This window comes from Heloderma suspectum, chromosome 4, assembly GCF_057233095.1.
Source record: "Heloderma suspectum isolate Gila_16-S chromosome 4, 16-S_ref, whole genome shotgun sequence".
In the NCBI taxonomy this organism is placed as follows: Eukaryota; Metazoa; Chordata; class Lepidosauria; order Squamata; family Helodermatidae; genus Heloderma; species Heloderma suspectum.
The window spans coordinates 44,152,997-44,167,987 of record NC_139461.1 but is presented as its reverse complement, the minus strand read 5'-3'; the positions used below and the strand labels follow the sequence as shown (position 1 = coordinate 44,167,987).

At 43.6% G+C, this 14,991-nt stretch overlaps 1 protein-coding gene across 4 annotated transcripts in view; it reads right to left on the bottom strand.

The window, feature by feature from the left end:
• The window catches only part of RBM12B (RNA binding motif protein 12B), a 149,269-nt gene that overhangs the window by 48,042 nt on the left and 86,236 nt on the right, over positions 1–14,991 (bottom strand). For 3 of the 4 annotated variants that reach the window (XR_014790057.1, XR_014790061.1, XR_014790047.1), the window contains one exon: positions 482–6,544. The gene's annotated coding sequence lies outside the window, so the exon portion shown is untranslated. The remainder of the gene's footprint in view (positions 1–481; positions 6,545–14,991) is intronic. The other variant, XR_014790048.1, reaches the window with a different exon arrangement.

Below are 14,991 nucleotides of genomic sequence, written 5' to 3'. Positions count from 1 at the left end.
AGCAGGGCAGGAGAAGCACGGAGGGGATCATTCCCTCCGCACTTCTCCTGCCCTGCATTTTTTGCTAGACAGCCAATGTAGTTGTCTAGCCATGGGAGCACGGAGCACGGAGCAAGGAAGGGGGCTGCTGTATGACACATAGGATGTGTCATACATGCATTTCCGCCCTCCCCACCCTGGAATGCCCCCAGCCGCACTCCTTTTCAGCTGCTCTACGCTCCTCTTGCGAACGTGGAGGACAGGGCTGTTCCGCGCTGCCTCTAAGCAGCAGGGAAGTGGAGGGAGGTTGGTTCTCAGGGAATAGGCTCCGAGGTCAGTTCCCAGTTAACACGCTATCCTATGGCCATCTAGCCGCTGTCTAGCGGCCATAGGATTGCTCCCTCCATATACAAATTTTAATCAATCTATTAATTTGTCACTTCAATCTGCATACATTTGCATGTAAGAAACCTAATCATTCTAAAGAAAAAGGCATACTTACTTTGTTTTTAGATGATGCACATATGTGTTGCACCCTGGATCATTCCTTTAGAGTTCTGACTGGTTCTGACTGAAACCCGGAGTGGATTCACAGCCCCACTGACTTCGGAGCCTGTAATGATTAGAGTTAACCAGAGGATTCCGCTCCTCTCCCCTCCTCAAGGGGTGGGGCTTGGGGAGGGGAGTGGGTGGAGCCCACAGAGGATGCCAAAGCCTCACAGATCAGATGAGGAACCTCCACAGGCTGTATTAGACCCCTGGACCAGAGGTTCCCCATACCTGGTTTATAAGTAACTGTACTGAAAAAGAACTTTAAAACATCAGAAATCCACTGCCTGATTAATCAAGGCACTCTTTTAGCTGATTAAAATGTTTTAACCAATTAATATATGATTAATCAGCTAAAAGTACAAGCCAAAACTTCTCTACCTGGAACTGGAAGTAAGTCCCATCGTTCAATAGGACTTCCTCCAAAGTAAGCATGTATACAATTGCAGACAAAGTGTTGCAGCCCTAATTCCTACAGGAGAAGAAGGAGAGAGAAAAGATACGGATGGGGTGAGGTGTTCTTTTTTGAATGACTTCTGTATGTCATGGGGTAATACGTAGTTCCGCACTCATGTAGTTCTGCACTCTTGGAAAATATTCAAGTTTACTTTCCTTATACATAAAAATGTGGAAATTAGAGTTGAAAAATTTGAAAATGTATGGTAAGATTTCAAATTCTTTCCCTGATTCTCTCTGTTATCCTAAGACAAATATCAATCTACCAGGGTAGAATTTATGAAGACCAATTTGCATTAAAAATATTAACAACATTATGCTAAAATGGTTCAAGGAATCCATTAATTAGAAGATGGTGTGTGTGTGTGTGTGTGTGTGTGTGAGAGAGAGAGAGAGAGGTACTTTTCAATAGGCCAAAGGCATATCACTAGTATGTAGCCTTCTTCTGCCTTTCACAGCACAAGCATACGTTAGTTCTGACATTTTTTTGTTCACTGAAGTGAAGTTTGAAAAAGGAATTTGAAATGAGCTTCATACATCATCTGCATAATTAGCAAGAAATCATTTGTGGCTCCAATCAATGCATGCAATTTTAATAAATTGCTCTAATAACAACTCTGCAGAAATTAGACAAAGCCGTCATTGGGTCAATCAGTGGTGCTCGAGAAAATAGCATTGTAATGAAACTTCAAATGACAGTGTAATTCTACCTCATTCCTTCTTTTTTTTCTTTTTTTAATTTAGGCAAATCATGTTTTAGTCAAACTCTTTCACAAATGGAGGACAGAGTGGATTGCAAGATTGTTAAAGGGCATAATGCCTTTCATCAGTAGATTGCTATCCAAGCTGAGTAGAAATTTTAAAATGTTACAATATAAGGGCTAATGAGTGAAGCATAAGTTATCACTTTGAAATCAGAGTTGGCCATGGAGATCTTTCTTTTTTTCTTTTTTGCCTCCTTACTGCTAGGTTTGTTACAGTGCAACCCTGTTCATCTGTACTGAGAAGTAAGCCCATTGTTTTCAATGTTCCCAAGTAAGCGTGTATAGGATTGCAACCTTAGATCCTTGTTCAGGGGACTGTCAGAAATACACAAACTGGACTCCAGTCTGCCAAAGCATAGGCTTTAATTAATGTTTTTTAACGTGCCACAATGCTCCTTTGTTTTTTTTATGGTGACATATTAACACAGCTGTCTGGAAGTTCTCAGTGATGTGGTTATTTATTACATAGTTGTCTTAACCTTCCTTCTAGGACAGTGAAGTCAGACCCCTTTCAGCCCAAGGGCCAAATTCAGTTTCAGAGAAGATCTTGGGGGGCACATTCTACTGGTAGGCGGGGCCAAAGGCAAAGGGGGCATAGCCAAAGATAAACAGAGGCAGGGCCTAAATCCCAACAAATACCAGCATATTTGAGCGTAAAGCTCTTACTGCCCGTAACCAAGCCTTAGGAGAGACATTGCTGTTTTGGTTGCTATTTCCATTGTATACTGTAGTTTTAAACTTTCTTACTGTATCTTATGTTGTATTTTATGGTTTTGATTGTTGTGAACAGCCCTGAAAGCTTCAGCTATTGGGTGGTATAGAAAAGTAATAAATAGAACTGTGTGCAAAGGGCCTCTCAACATTCTCCAGTCAATTTGTGGGCAGAGAAATTGGGGGGACAATTTCACCGAATTTCTCCTAGGGGAGGAGAAATGCTCCAATGGTTTCTCGCAGATGGGGCTCGCTATTGGCAGGGCTTGCAGCACAGCTTCTTTCTTTTTCCTAAGGGTTTTTGGTTTATTGCACTGCTTCTGTAAGTGGCAACAGCATCCACTGTGTTGAGGCCTCCACTTTTCTGAGGCAGAACTTTGAATTGCTTTTGGTTTTTGAGCTTACTAATCACTGCAAGGTGGCCGAGGGTGCCGTGTGTGTTTTCTCTCTCTATTACACCTTTCCATTGCTCTGTGGCCTCCCAGGCCACCTGCACCTTCTGAACTAAAAAAGCCCCATGGGAGAAATTGCCTCATGACATTTTCCTCATGATGGCTTTAACTGAAGTGCGGGAAGCCGAGGAGGCTACGGGCTGCCACAGAGATTATTGTAAGATGATAGACAGGACATTCATGCACACTCCTCAGCCACCTCATAAGTAAGGTAAGCCCAAACCCAACTCTTGAGAATCTCTCCGAAATTTTTCCTCCTTTGAATTTCTTTTTGAAAGCTATTTCTTTTCTATCAAATTGAATGAGAATGGTAAAAAAAAAAAAAGAAAGAAAAATGGTTATCAGAAATCCTTGGTGATCTACATGAAATTGCTCAGAGATCTGCCACTAGATCCTGATCTACTGGGTGGAGAGACCTCAAAATCCTAAACTATCTTAAATGTGAGGATGTAAGTTATATTCTTGGATGGCAGTCACAAGCCTGAGATTGACTAAAACAATCAAAAGCAGATTGCCTCTAATGGATGTTATGATTTTAGATGCTGAAATGAACATTGTGATAGGAGCATGGCTGGGGGTTTTATTGCCTTGCCTGGCAGCTAAGTTACCAAAGAAGGAATGATGGTGTTTGACAGAATCTCCCTCCAACCCAGAGAAAGAGAGAACCTATCGAGGCTACAGGATTGCTATCGGCCAGCCTTCTGAGTGCAATAGATTAGTAGATTTTGAGGTCTGCAGTCCTTTTTTTTTAATAGTTAACATTTTCCAAGTACACCCTTCGCACAGTCTGTCCAAACAAAAGACATAGATACAGTTTTATTGAGTCCAGCTAAGGTTGTTCTTTTCTTTTTTTTCAAATCCTCTGTGTGTAGTCCTGTAAAATTATAATTCAGATCATATTTCCATGGATGCCATGTGCAAAAGCTGGCTTCTTTCTCTCTTGCCCTGAGCAAAAGTAACATTTGCAGCATTGCAGCCAGAGAGATGATCTGATCTCCGTATTTTTAAGTGTACATGGCTAGCTTAACTCTCAGTGAGATTAATTATAGGAGAAACAAAGATGGAGACAGTGACAGGTCAGAATTCAAGCTAAATCAAAGCCTAGGTCCTGGTATCTGTTCAGTAGACATAGGAGTAGGAGGGAGAAGAACAGAGGAGTCTTACACCATGTATGTGCCTCCCTCATCTCACACTTTTGCATTGGTATTCTATCCAGTCTCCAGCAGATGTTGTGGAATGTGCTTGATTCCCTTGGCAGGTTGCCAAATTAATGAGAAAGGTGTACAACAGAGCCAGCACTAGAGCAATGACTCAGGATTCAGCTTTAAATATTAAATGTTTTATGAGAAGATTCTTCAGCTTCTGTGTTTGTAGACTAAGGGAAAACAATTCTGTAATGAAGTACTATCAGGCATTATTGCCTGAACTTATGGAAGGAGGAGTGGGGTGTGCTCGCCCCACCTCCAATGTTCCCACATGCACCAGCTTCACCAACAACAGCAACCTTCCCATGTTGAGCAGGAAAGCCTGAACTGGGATTCCTGGTTTGTTTGGCAGAATGCCCTTAGAAATCTCCCCATGGTCAGGAACCCTGCACTATCCGAGTTCTCAGTCGTGGAAAAGATTCTAAGCACATTCAGCTGAATACACTTATTATTCCCCTTCCAATCCCACTCAATGCAGGAAGGTCAGAGGTAGGATGGGGAGACATTTGTTCAGTTTGCATCCTAATGCAACCTAATTCTGCTCTCTGGAACCACTATATGACCCAAAACTCTATTAACCTTTGAAATTTGCACTTCTCCAAATTTTACAAGGGAGTACTCCAGTCAAAGAATGCATACAAAAATGTGTGTATCCAGGAAAATAGAATTTAACCACCATCTTCAGAGGCCTCTTTGGTGGCAACATGTGAGAGGGCCTTCTCAGTGGCTGTTCCCAGGCTCTGGATCTCCCTGCTCAGGGAAGTTAGGTTGGCTCCCTCTCTGCTGTCCTTCCACCAGCACACAAAGTCATTTTAATTCAAGCAGGCCTTTGGCATGTAAGTGGGTCTGAGGAGTCAGATGTTTTTATTCTGCTATTGTTGTGTTTTTAATTGTGTTTTAATGCATTTGTTTTATTGCTGTTTTAATCAAGTTTTTATTCATCTACGGTTCTAAGCAGCCTTGAGCGCCATTCTCTTGGTAGAAAGGTGGGGTACAAATCAAATAGATTAAATAAATAAGGGCACCAGTCAGGGAAGGCTGATATAGTGCTATAGAAAATTTTAGCTGAATCTGGAGAGGAGAGGAAGGGGTTTGCCATTGAATCCCCCATTTTCTTTCACCCTCCACATGTTCAGTGTACCCTGTTCATCATGTGAACAGGCCTATGGTAGTTCCAAAATGTATCTTAAGAAAGTTTCTCTCCAGTCACAATGCATTATGCTTCCCTACTCTCTCTCACACATGTAACCATACCTGAAAGCTGCACTACCCTATCAACAAAGTAATATATGATTCAGGCTTAAGAAATCCATAGTAAGGTATGTAAAAGGTGCTTTTTTATAACTGCACTTCAAATCAAACTGCTTCTGAAGACAAGCTTTGGCTTCCTTGGCTTCTCAACTCCAGTCTTTGTTCTGCATGAAAGCAGTCAGAGTTCCAGAGCTCTGGAGGCTAGCTGCAAGAGACGTCCACCCAAAATTATTTATGGAGGGTACAATCCTATCTTGATAGTTGGCAGCCTCCAAAGTCAGAGGCTGCTGAGTATCCAGTGCAGGGTGGCTGGAGCACAGAGGCGATCTTAGCCTCCATGCTCCAGCCGGCTGGCATTTTCCCTAGATGGGCAATTTCACTCTTCTAGGTGTGACTTAGGGAGGGGGAGGGAAGGAGGCTGGAACATGCATAAGAAGCTGTGTGAAGCAGCTTCTGCAGTCTCCTCCCCTCCCAGCCCCCGGGACTGCCCCTTTTTTGCCCTCTCTGCATTCTGTTTCCAAGCACAGAGACATAGTCAGCACAGAGAAAACTGCACTGGCTACAAGGGGGAAGGGGAGGGCGAGGGGAGTACAGTTTCTGGGCTCTGAGTTCAGAGCCCTGGTTCCAACCTTAGATCCCAGAAACCAAAACATCCTATGCCCCCCAGATGCTGTCTAGGGGACATAGGATTGTGCCTTTATTTGTTGTACTTCCATACCACCTTTTGGTAGCCAACCAAGGCAGTTTACAAAATGTTCAGAAAATAAAAACTACAATCAAACAGAAACATAGTAAAATGCTAAAAGCAACCTTAAAAACCATAACAGCAAATAAAACGCACACATCAGATCTTTAGGATGACTTTTTCATTTCAGTTTCATGGAAAAAAGGTTGTTCTCTTTTTGTTATGCATGAAATTGCATTCATGCATTTTGTTGATGATGGCTTAAGGATGGGTGTCAGTTGATTTCATTATTATTGCAACATTGTTTTTACAATGGTTTTTAATGGTGTTGTCTTGCTGATGATACATTGGATCCCCCCGCGCGCGCACACACACAAACACACAGACACAACGCTACTATGTAATTTTGGAAGTTTGTAAAAAATGTACCAGAAAATGTGCATGTTTCTGTTAGCTACTTTGCGCCTTCAAGACTGGAGAGGAAGCAGGATACTTTAAAAAAAAAAAAAACAATAATTAGCATTTATTTTAGGAAAAAATTAAGGATAACATCTCAGTGAGAGAATTCTGGGGGCTTCTATACCTTCCAACCTTCCCTTCTCCATGTCCCACCACCATCACAGCTGCAGTTGGCAGGGAATGACAGTAGCCAATAGAAATGCTTTAGTATAGTTTCTTATATATGTATTTGATTTATTTTTTTAATTTCTATCCCACCCTTCAACTCACTAGGCACCCCAAGGTGGGCCACAAACATACTTCATGACAATATGATACCGATCAACACGTGCTTGCATGAGTGCCCCAGACACCTATTGGACAGTGCCTGTGACATCAATGAATACAGAACATAGGATGCTGCCTTATGCGGCATCAGACCATTGGACTACCTAGCCCAGTATTGTTGACACTGACTGGCAGCTGCTCTCCAGGGCTTCAGGCAGGATTCTTTCCTAGTCCTACCTGAAGATGCTGGGGATTGAACAAAGGATCTTCTGCATGCAAAGTATGTGCTCTACGCTGAGCTACAGCTCTTCCCCCAATGACAAAAGGTGGTACAGCTCCCTCCCCAAACATGCACCATGCTGGACAACTTCACTTAGCCTTCAAAAAGGAGATCTCACAGGAACTAAAACTGAGTATCAAGAGAAAGTTTGCAGAGAGAGAGAAAACCCTAAAATGCCACAGTGGTAGACTTGGAACTGATTGTTGGCATAAGTCCTTGGTCATCTGCCTCTTTGGATCCCCTCAAGTGGCTTTCCATCTGCAGGTTGCACAGAAAACTGTGGATTCAAAACTTTGCAGTGCACTGATGGTATATTTTTAGTTTTAGGCTCTTCTCTGGATATTGCTGTGGGTAATTCTGCTTCACTCAAAAGTGCTGTGATCCTATGTGTCGTGCAAATTAAAGGATGCGTTTCCTTCTTGATTCATTATTGCACATGTTCTATTCTTTTTACTAATGCCTCGGCTCCGTTTATGTCCTCCCAAAAATGTTTTATTCATGGCTCTATAGATAATTGCCCATGCTTGTGCTACAGGAGCTATGCAAATACCTCCTGAATATACGTCTAATTTTAGATTGTTTAGGATTGCTCAGACAGTAACTTTGCCAGGTATGGTGGATTTTTGATGGCACGACAATAAAATAGTTAAATAGAAGTCCACAAGTTCAGAGTCTCAAGCATAATAATCACTTTCCAATTGCAAAATGCACAGATGTATCTCAGCAATAGCAGACTGTTGATTGCTCTAACAGGCTCTATTAGGGATGGATTTTTCCCAAAGCCATCTTGCTTGCTTGCTTGCTTGCTTGCTTGCTTGCTTGCTTGTTTGTGCTCTCTCTCTCTCTCTCTCTCTCTCTCTCTCTCTCACACACACACACACACACACACACACACAACTTCCATAGCTGTAAAATAAATTTGTTTTGGAAAAACTTACTGGACCTCCATTTTCAAACATTTCTAAAGGGACTGTGCCATCTCCCGTTGGAAACTTTGTCATGCTGTCAATTTTACAATCAAAATGTAAGATTTATTTTTGTCTTTTCAGTACAGCTGGAAGGGAATAAGATTCTGCTAATGCAGGCATGCAAATGTATAGTCGTAGCATACAATAAAGCACCTAATTAGTTCAGAGATGGCATTTCTATCCATTCCGATGTGCCAGCAGGTTTAAGGGGTAGCGTTATGTATTTGCTTGTTTTGAATACATAGAGCACTTCCCCCCGCACCACATACACACTGATTAGATTCCACTCACATTTCACAGAGAAAACTACATCTGCTCCATCAGTGCTATAAAATAGGTATTTCCTCAGGGGTATGTAAAGCATATATAAATCTCAGCTTCTGCCTGAGAATCGCATAGATCCTGGCACACAGGTCACCAGTGCATTTAGTTTTTCTTTGTGACTGTGGTGAGTTTTGAGTGTTCTAATGAGATTGTGGGCATTTCTGCTTACACGTGTAAAGTGCTAGTGCAACTACGAATGGGGCCCTGCGGTATACTCCACATTACATTCATGGTTTGTGTCTTCAATATTTGCTGGTGTAGAAGAAGAAGAAGAAGAAGAAGAGGAAGAAGAAGAGGAAGAAGAAGAAGAAGAAGAACCCTGCTAGTTTTCAGATGACCTTGCAACCCAAGGTTGCAGATTAAACCACATGCAGATTAAACCACATGCAGATTAAAACCACATATAAAAAAAGAAATCCTATGGTGCTGGGGGTTTGTTTAGATTTTTGATGATGATGATGATGATGATTCAACCATGCATTTTGTTGCAGTTAAAGGACGCTTTGCAAAAAGCACTTCTCTGTATGACTCGTTGCAGCTTGGCTTTTTTTCTCTCCTCTCCTTCTCAAGGAATTCCCCCTGTAGCAATCCTCTCTGTAAACCATTAGCTGTGCACATCTGCCCACTCTAATGACCGCACCAGTATACACATACCTGACTGCCATCTAATTTAGATATCACCCACAGGATACTGATGTTAGCATCCCTTGGGCCAGTTAAATCCGGGATTATCAGCCAGCTACAGTTATTGCTTCATTTGGCTTTTGGAGGTGAAGCACATGAACCTGAGGTCATGTGGAGGTCAAATGCTGATAGATATTGTAGAGGAAGAATGCCAGAAGGATCAGGTTGGTTATTGTTTATTGTTTATTATTATTATTATTATTCACCATCATCATCCTTATGGCTGTGCAAGTCCATGTTCTTTGACCATTTATTATATCCCCTATTGCAGGAGCAGGCAACCTGGTGCCTTCCATATGTTTTGAACCACAACTCCTATCGTCCCTGACCATTGGGCATGCTGGCTGGTGCTGTTGGGAATTGTAGCGCAAAACACCTGGAGGCCACTAGGTTCCTATTCCTAGCCTACTGTTTATTCAGACAGTTGTGTCCAGTTAATTAAAGATGTGGTCCAATCAAAAAACATGTACGCAAATGTGTATATTAAGGATTAAAATGTATTATACTAGGAAAATTGCTTGCAAAAATGTGCATAGTAGGCAACAACGCCTACAGCAAAGTTCGGAGAAGTGCAAATTTAAAAGGATAATAGAGTTTTGGTTCACGTAGTGGCTCAAAAGCACAAAATTAGGTCAGTTTGCATCAAAATGCAAACTGAACAAATTTCTCCCCTATCTCTTCCTCCAACCACAGGCCATAGACAATTATAGGTTCATCATCAGGCAATGGGTAGACAGACAATCAATGTGGTACTAGTCAGTCTGGAATTCTCTAAATCAACCAAGGATTTGGGGAACCTTAAAATGAATAAGCAGTCTCTGTATCTTGCTAAGTCTATGATTTGTGACTGCCTCAGGATTTCAATGACATGATCCCTTGTGTCTTTCCATATTGCTTAAGTCTAGTTTGAGGCTTTTCATATTGTTTGTGCCTTACTCTGTCATCCTGCATCTATGCCCTTTTTAGAACAGAGGAGGCCAAGAAAGAAGGCCAGGTTTTCAATCGCTTGTGCCTATAAGAAACACAGAAGGGATTTGAAATTTCTGCCTCCAGCAAGCACCCCCCCAACCCCATCTTGTTCTGCTCATCTTCCTACTGTCTGCTGGTCATGATTTTGCATCTCTTTTCGGAAGGGGCAAGGGGCATTTCTGAGATGAATATGGAAGTGACCCCAGATTGCATGGGGCAGTGGGTCCAAAGACTCCCTCCTGCTTCAAAAGCATGTTAGACCTTCGGCTATACTGTTCCTCAACTTCAACTGTCTTCATCCTTTTTTCTAGCAACAACAGCAAAAATTCTCAAGGCAGGGCAATCCCTCATCCATTTGCAGTCACAGCTAATTTTTCTGCCATTCCACCCTGGAGTCTCTCTGGCAAAGTCCAACCTCTCTAGGCTACTAGTGCAACAGTGAGCATTAATTTGTAATAGAGAAGTCTCTTAAGCCCACTTAACTTGAAACTCTCAAGATCTTGTACATTTATAGGGATATACACATATGACTAAAAGCAATGACCTTCTGCTTTCAATGCAGGCTAGATTCAATCTAGCATTCCAGAGGAACATTCAGAAGGATCTGATGTAAAAAAAGAAGAGGGAAGAGGGCCTTTTCTCCTGTGGCACCCCAGCTGTGGAATGAGCTCCCTAGAGAGGGTCGCCTGGAACCTACATTGTACTCCTTTTGGTGCCAGGTGAAGACCTTTTTATTTTCCCAGCATTTTAGCGCTCTAGTCTTTTAGTTCTGCTGTTTTAAATCTGTATTTTAAATCTCTGCATTGCTGTTAGGTTTTATTCTAGCTGTGCTTTTATATTGTAGTTTTAAGCTTTCATATTTTATATTGTTTTATGTTGTACTTTGTTGTTTTAATTTTTGTGAACTGCCCAGAGAGCTTCGGCTATTGGGCAGTACAGGAATGACATGAATGAATGAATGAATGAATGAATGAATAACAGCCATGCTATCTTATGCTAAGTTGCTCTCTCAGTAGCCTTGGTGTGGCTCATGATGCTGATCAGGATTCCATGATCTGAAATGCAAGTCACGTCTACTTGCTGGGGGGGAAATGAGACCAGGGAGGTGGGGGGTCCATAAGGTGTGTGTGCAATCATGAGAGTAAAAACTGCAGTTTTGAATTTAGCCAGAGAAAGAAAAATGTTACTTCTAAATGTTAAGCAACAGCTGGCAGTGTCTGGGGTTTTGTAAGTGCCAGGTGTCTTACTTTACAGAGGACAGTCCTATGTCTGAAGATCTGTCAGAGGACAGTCCTCAGTTTGAAGGTGTCCTCTGTTTGGAGGACTGCCCAGTCCAAGTCAGTGTTAAACTAAAGCACCATAAGGAGGGAGAGTGCAGAAGGGGCTTGAAGTGACCTATCAACAGCACCAGGACAGCAGACTGAGCAGGCACACAGGTTCTCTGGTCTTCCCCACTCTGGTGAGATGGATCATATTTCTATTTAAATTATAGTAATTATTTCTAAATATGCATCTATAGGTATCAATTAGCGTGTGCAATTTTTGTGCACCTCTGGCCTTCGTTTGCCCTCTTTTTCTGGCAGTGCATAACCGGCCACCGTCGGAGGCTTTGCTCTTGCTTTGAGACTGATGTCATTTCGAATCCAGCAGTGCCTTGCTTTCTGCCTCCTTGTTTGCTACCTGATCAGCCTGCATTTTGTTTTATTTTTAAATTCTGCGCTGCTTTTCAGGAAAAAAAAAAAAACTTCCAAGCAGTGTACAAACATTAAAAAATAAAGTTAATACAGAAGAACCAAGATCAGTATCAGGTCTGAAGGAGGGTCCCTGTTCAAGATGCCCTCCATGCCCACCTCCGATGCCTGAGGGCCTCTCCTCTACCCCCATGGTCTTTCCAAGCACTGGTGGGTGATGAAGGAGTCTTTGTCTGTGCTACTGCTGGCGGGTGGGTGGCAATGGAGGAATGCCACCTGTGCTACAGGCCCCTTTCATTTTTCTTTATTTTCCAGTGCTCCATTGGACTGGGTGGGCCACTCTCCCCTTGCTGCTTGGTCCTGGGAGCAACTGCAGAGAGTGGCGGAGGCCATTTGAATCCCTCTCCAATGTCCCTGATGCAGCTTTGTTTTGGAGCAAGCAGGGATTGCTTGCTCCAAAAGGCTTGGGATTCACCCCTTTCATGAGGCGGGGTGAATCCCAAGCCTCAGGAGGCATAGCAGGAGGAGCGGTAAATTGTGTGCCCCCCTCCCCACCAGGAGGACCTGTCACCACCATGCACCACCCACCTGCCTATGCACTCCTTTGTCACTGTGGCATCTCCCACCCCTCTCCCTACCCCATTGCTACCACCCATGCTGCGGATCCTCTCAGAATGAGCAGTGCATGGCCAAGCTCTCTGAAGAGCCATGTCGGCCAGGAAAATGATTAGGGCCGCTCTTCAGAGAGCTAGCCAGGCCCAAATGCATGCCTCTGAGGGGTCGTCCCTCAGAGCTATGCATTGTGGGATGGGTGTCTCCAGAGATCACCTGTACCGATGTGTGAAAGTAGGCCTGACTAGGCCTTGTAAGTAGTTTTGTTCAGGCAAGGTGCCTGATGGGATTGAGGGAGAGTGTGTGTGTCTGACCATGAGAAGGCAATTATAACTTGCTTATAAGCAAGAATTCCTATCCACCAAAGTAACTCATCCCTAAAGATAAGAAGGCCGCTGTGTTGATAAGACTGTTGCTGAGTACTAATTGGTTTCTGAGCATGCGTAGCGTATTTTCTTTGTTCTCCAACTGTCAGTCTGAATAAATACATCCTGGTTTTTTTATTTGGGGGAGACACAGTTTCATTTGTTTCTCCCACTGCCATGATGTGCATTAATAAATTTCTGTCTGTTCAACCCAACCTGCCTTGGATATTTCCTTAACAGGTGGCAGACATGGAAACAACGGGGGGCACAGTGGCAGCAATGGCTGGCAGGGGCATGTGTATGCGTCTCAGCTGAGGCAGTGCGGGAGAGCTCATGACAGCACTAGGCTCAAGGCTACACTGCGGGTATTGGGGTGAGATCAAAATTAAGGCTCCGTTACGGCCTAGCTGCAACTGCTTAGCACTCCTCTCAGTGCCTAGCAGCAAGGGTGGTGGTGGGGGCAGAATGAAGAGCCAGCCCACTCAAAGCGCAGGCAGAGTTCAGCCGCAGTGTGCCCTGCTGGAGCTTGCAGGGCCCAACATTTGCCAGTCCATGCTGTGTGCTGGCGCCAGGCCTGGTAAGGACAATTAAAACAAACGGAACTCAGCAGTACAGAAAACAAGCAGCAGCCAAAAGAATTAATCAGCCAGTCCACTCTTGGTCTCTGTGGCAAAGAAAGGTCTTGACCTGTCTTCAGAAAGGCTGCTTGAACCTCAGAGGGAAAGGATTTCAAAAGCACTGGGGCATGTCTGGCCTCCATGTGAGATGGATTTCAAAGCAGGGCTTCAATTGCAGATTTTAATTGCTGGAAGGTTTTATACAAGAAGGGTGATGCCAAAACACCCCCTCCGTTTTGCCCACCCATTTGCAGGCTGCTATATTGGAAGAGTCATTAGGGTGAAAGCAGGTGAACTTAACAGATGACACTCCTGGATGTCCCAGTAGCTGAGGATGGCCATTTACTTCCCTCAGAAATTCCTGAAGTGAGGGAAGGTTACAACAGCTGGGATTGTTTAGTTTGGAGAAAAAGGAAGGTAAGGGGAGACATGATAGAGGTGTACAAAATTATGCATGGTGTGGAGAAAGTGGATACAGAGACATTTTTCTCCCTCTCTCATAATACTAGAACCTGGGGTCATCCCATGAAGCTGATTGGTGGGAGATTCAGGACAGAAAAAAGGAGGTACGTCTTCACACAGCACATAGTCAAACTATGGAATTCACCACCACATGACACAGTGATGGCCACCAATTTGGATGACTTTAAAAGGGGGTTAGACAAATTCCTGGAAAAGAAGGCTATCAATAGCTACTAGTCCTGATGGCTATGTGCTACTTCCAGTACCAGAGGCAGTAAGCTTATGTGCACCAGTTGCTGGGGAACATGGGCGGGAGGGTACTCTTGCACTCGTATTGTGCTTGTGGCTTTCCCATGGGCAGCTGATTGACCACTGTATGAACAGAATGCTAGACTAGATGGACCCTTGGTCTGATCCAGCATGGCTCTTCTTATGCACTTATGAGAGAAAGAAGCATTGTCCTCGCTCTGGTTGATTTCATGATGATACTACATGATGACCTAGCATCTTCACGAAGCCAATCAGAGTGAGGGAACTGCTTGGACTTGAAGGGGTGAGAATAGCAGCCACCAGCTGTTGGGCCTCCTGGGAGCATCACCTCCTCTAGGATAACAAAACACAGTGTTGAAAAAGGTAAGTCGGGGGGGCAGGTTCATGAAACCTTCCTCCTCCCTCAGCTGCTCACCATTTTCACTGAAAAGGTTCCAGTAAGAACTTTCAGCTCAATATTACAGATACATCACTCCTTCTAATAGTGAACTCAGGCGCTTAGTGCCAACACGATTAGACCAAAATGGGGCCACTAAGAAACAACAGGGAGGTATCATCATGTTTGGGGGGAACCCGTGGGTTTACAAAAATACCCATAAGTGGGCACCCAACCCCCAAAAGCCCAGTGAGGACCAAGTATTCTCAGTTGCCATAGAATGTTGAGTGCCAGTTGGAAAAGAAAAATAGAAAATGGAGGTACAGGAGAGAGCTCTTATATCAAATATACTATCCTGAGGACAACATGCTACCTGGCTCAGTCCATGAGCAGCAGCCTTCCTGTGTGGATAGTGTGTTGGACTGGGATACTTCAGATCTGGGTTCTAGTTCCCATTTGGCCATGAAGCTCACTGGATGGCTTTGGGCCAGTCACTGACTCTCAGCCTAACCTGCCTTACAGGATTGTCATGAGCATAAAATGGAGAGGAGGAGGACCATGTAAGATGCTTTGGGTTCCCTGCAAGAGGGGAAAA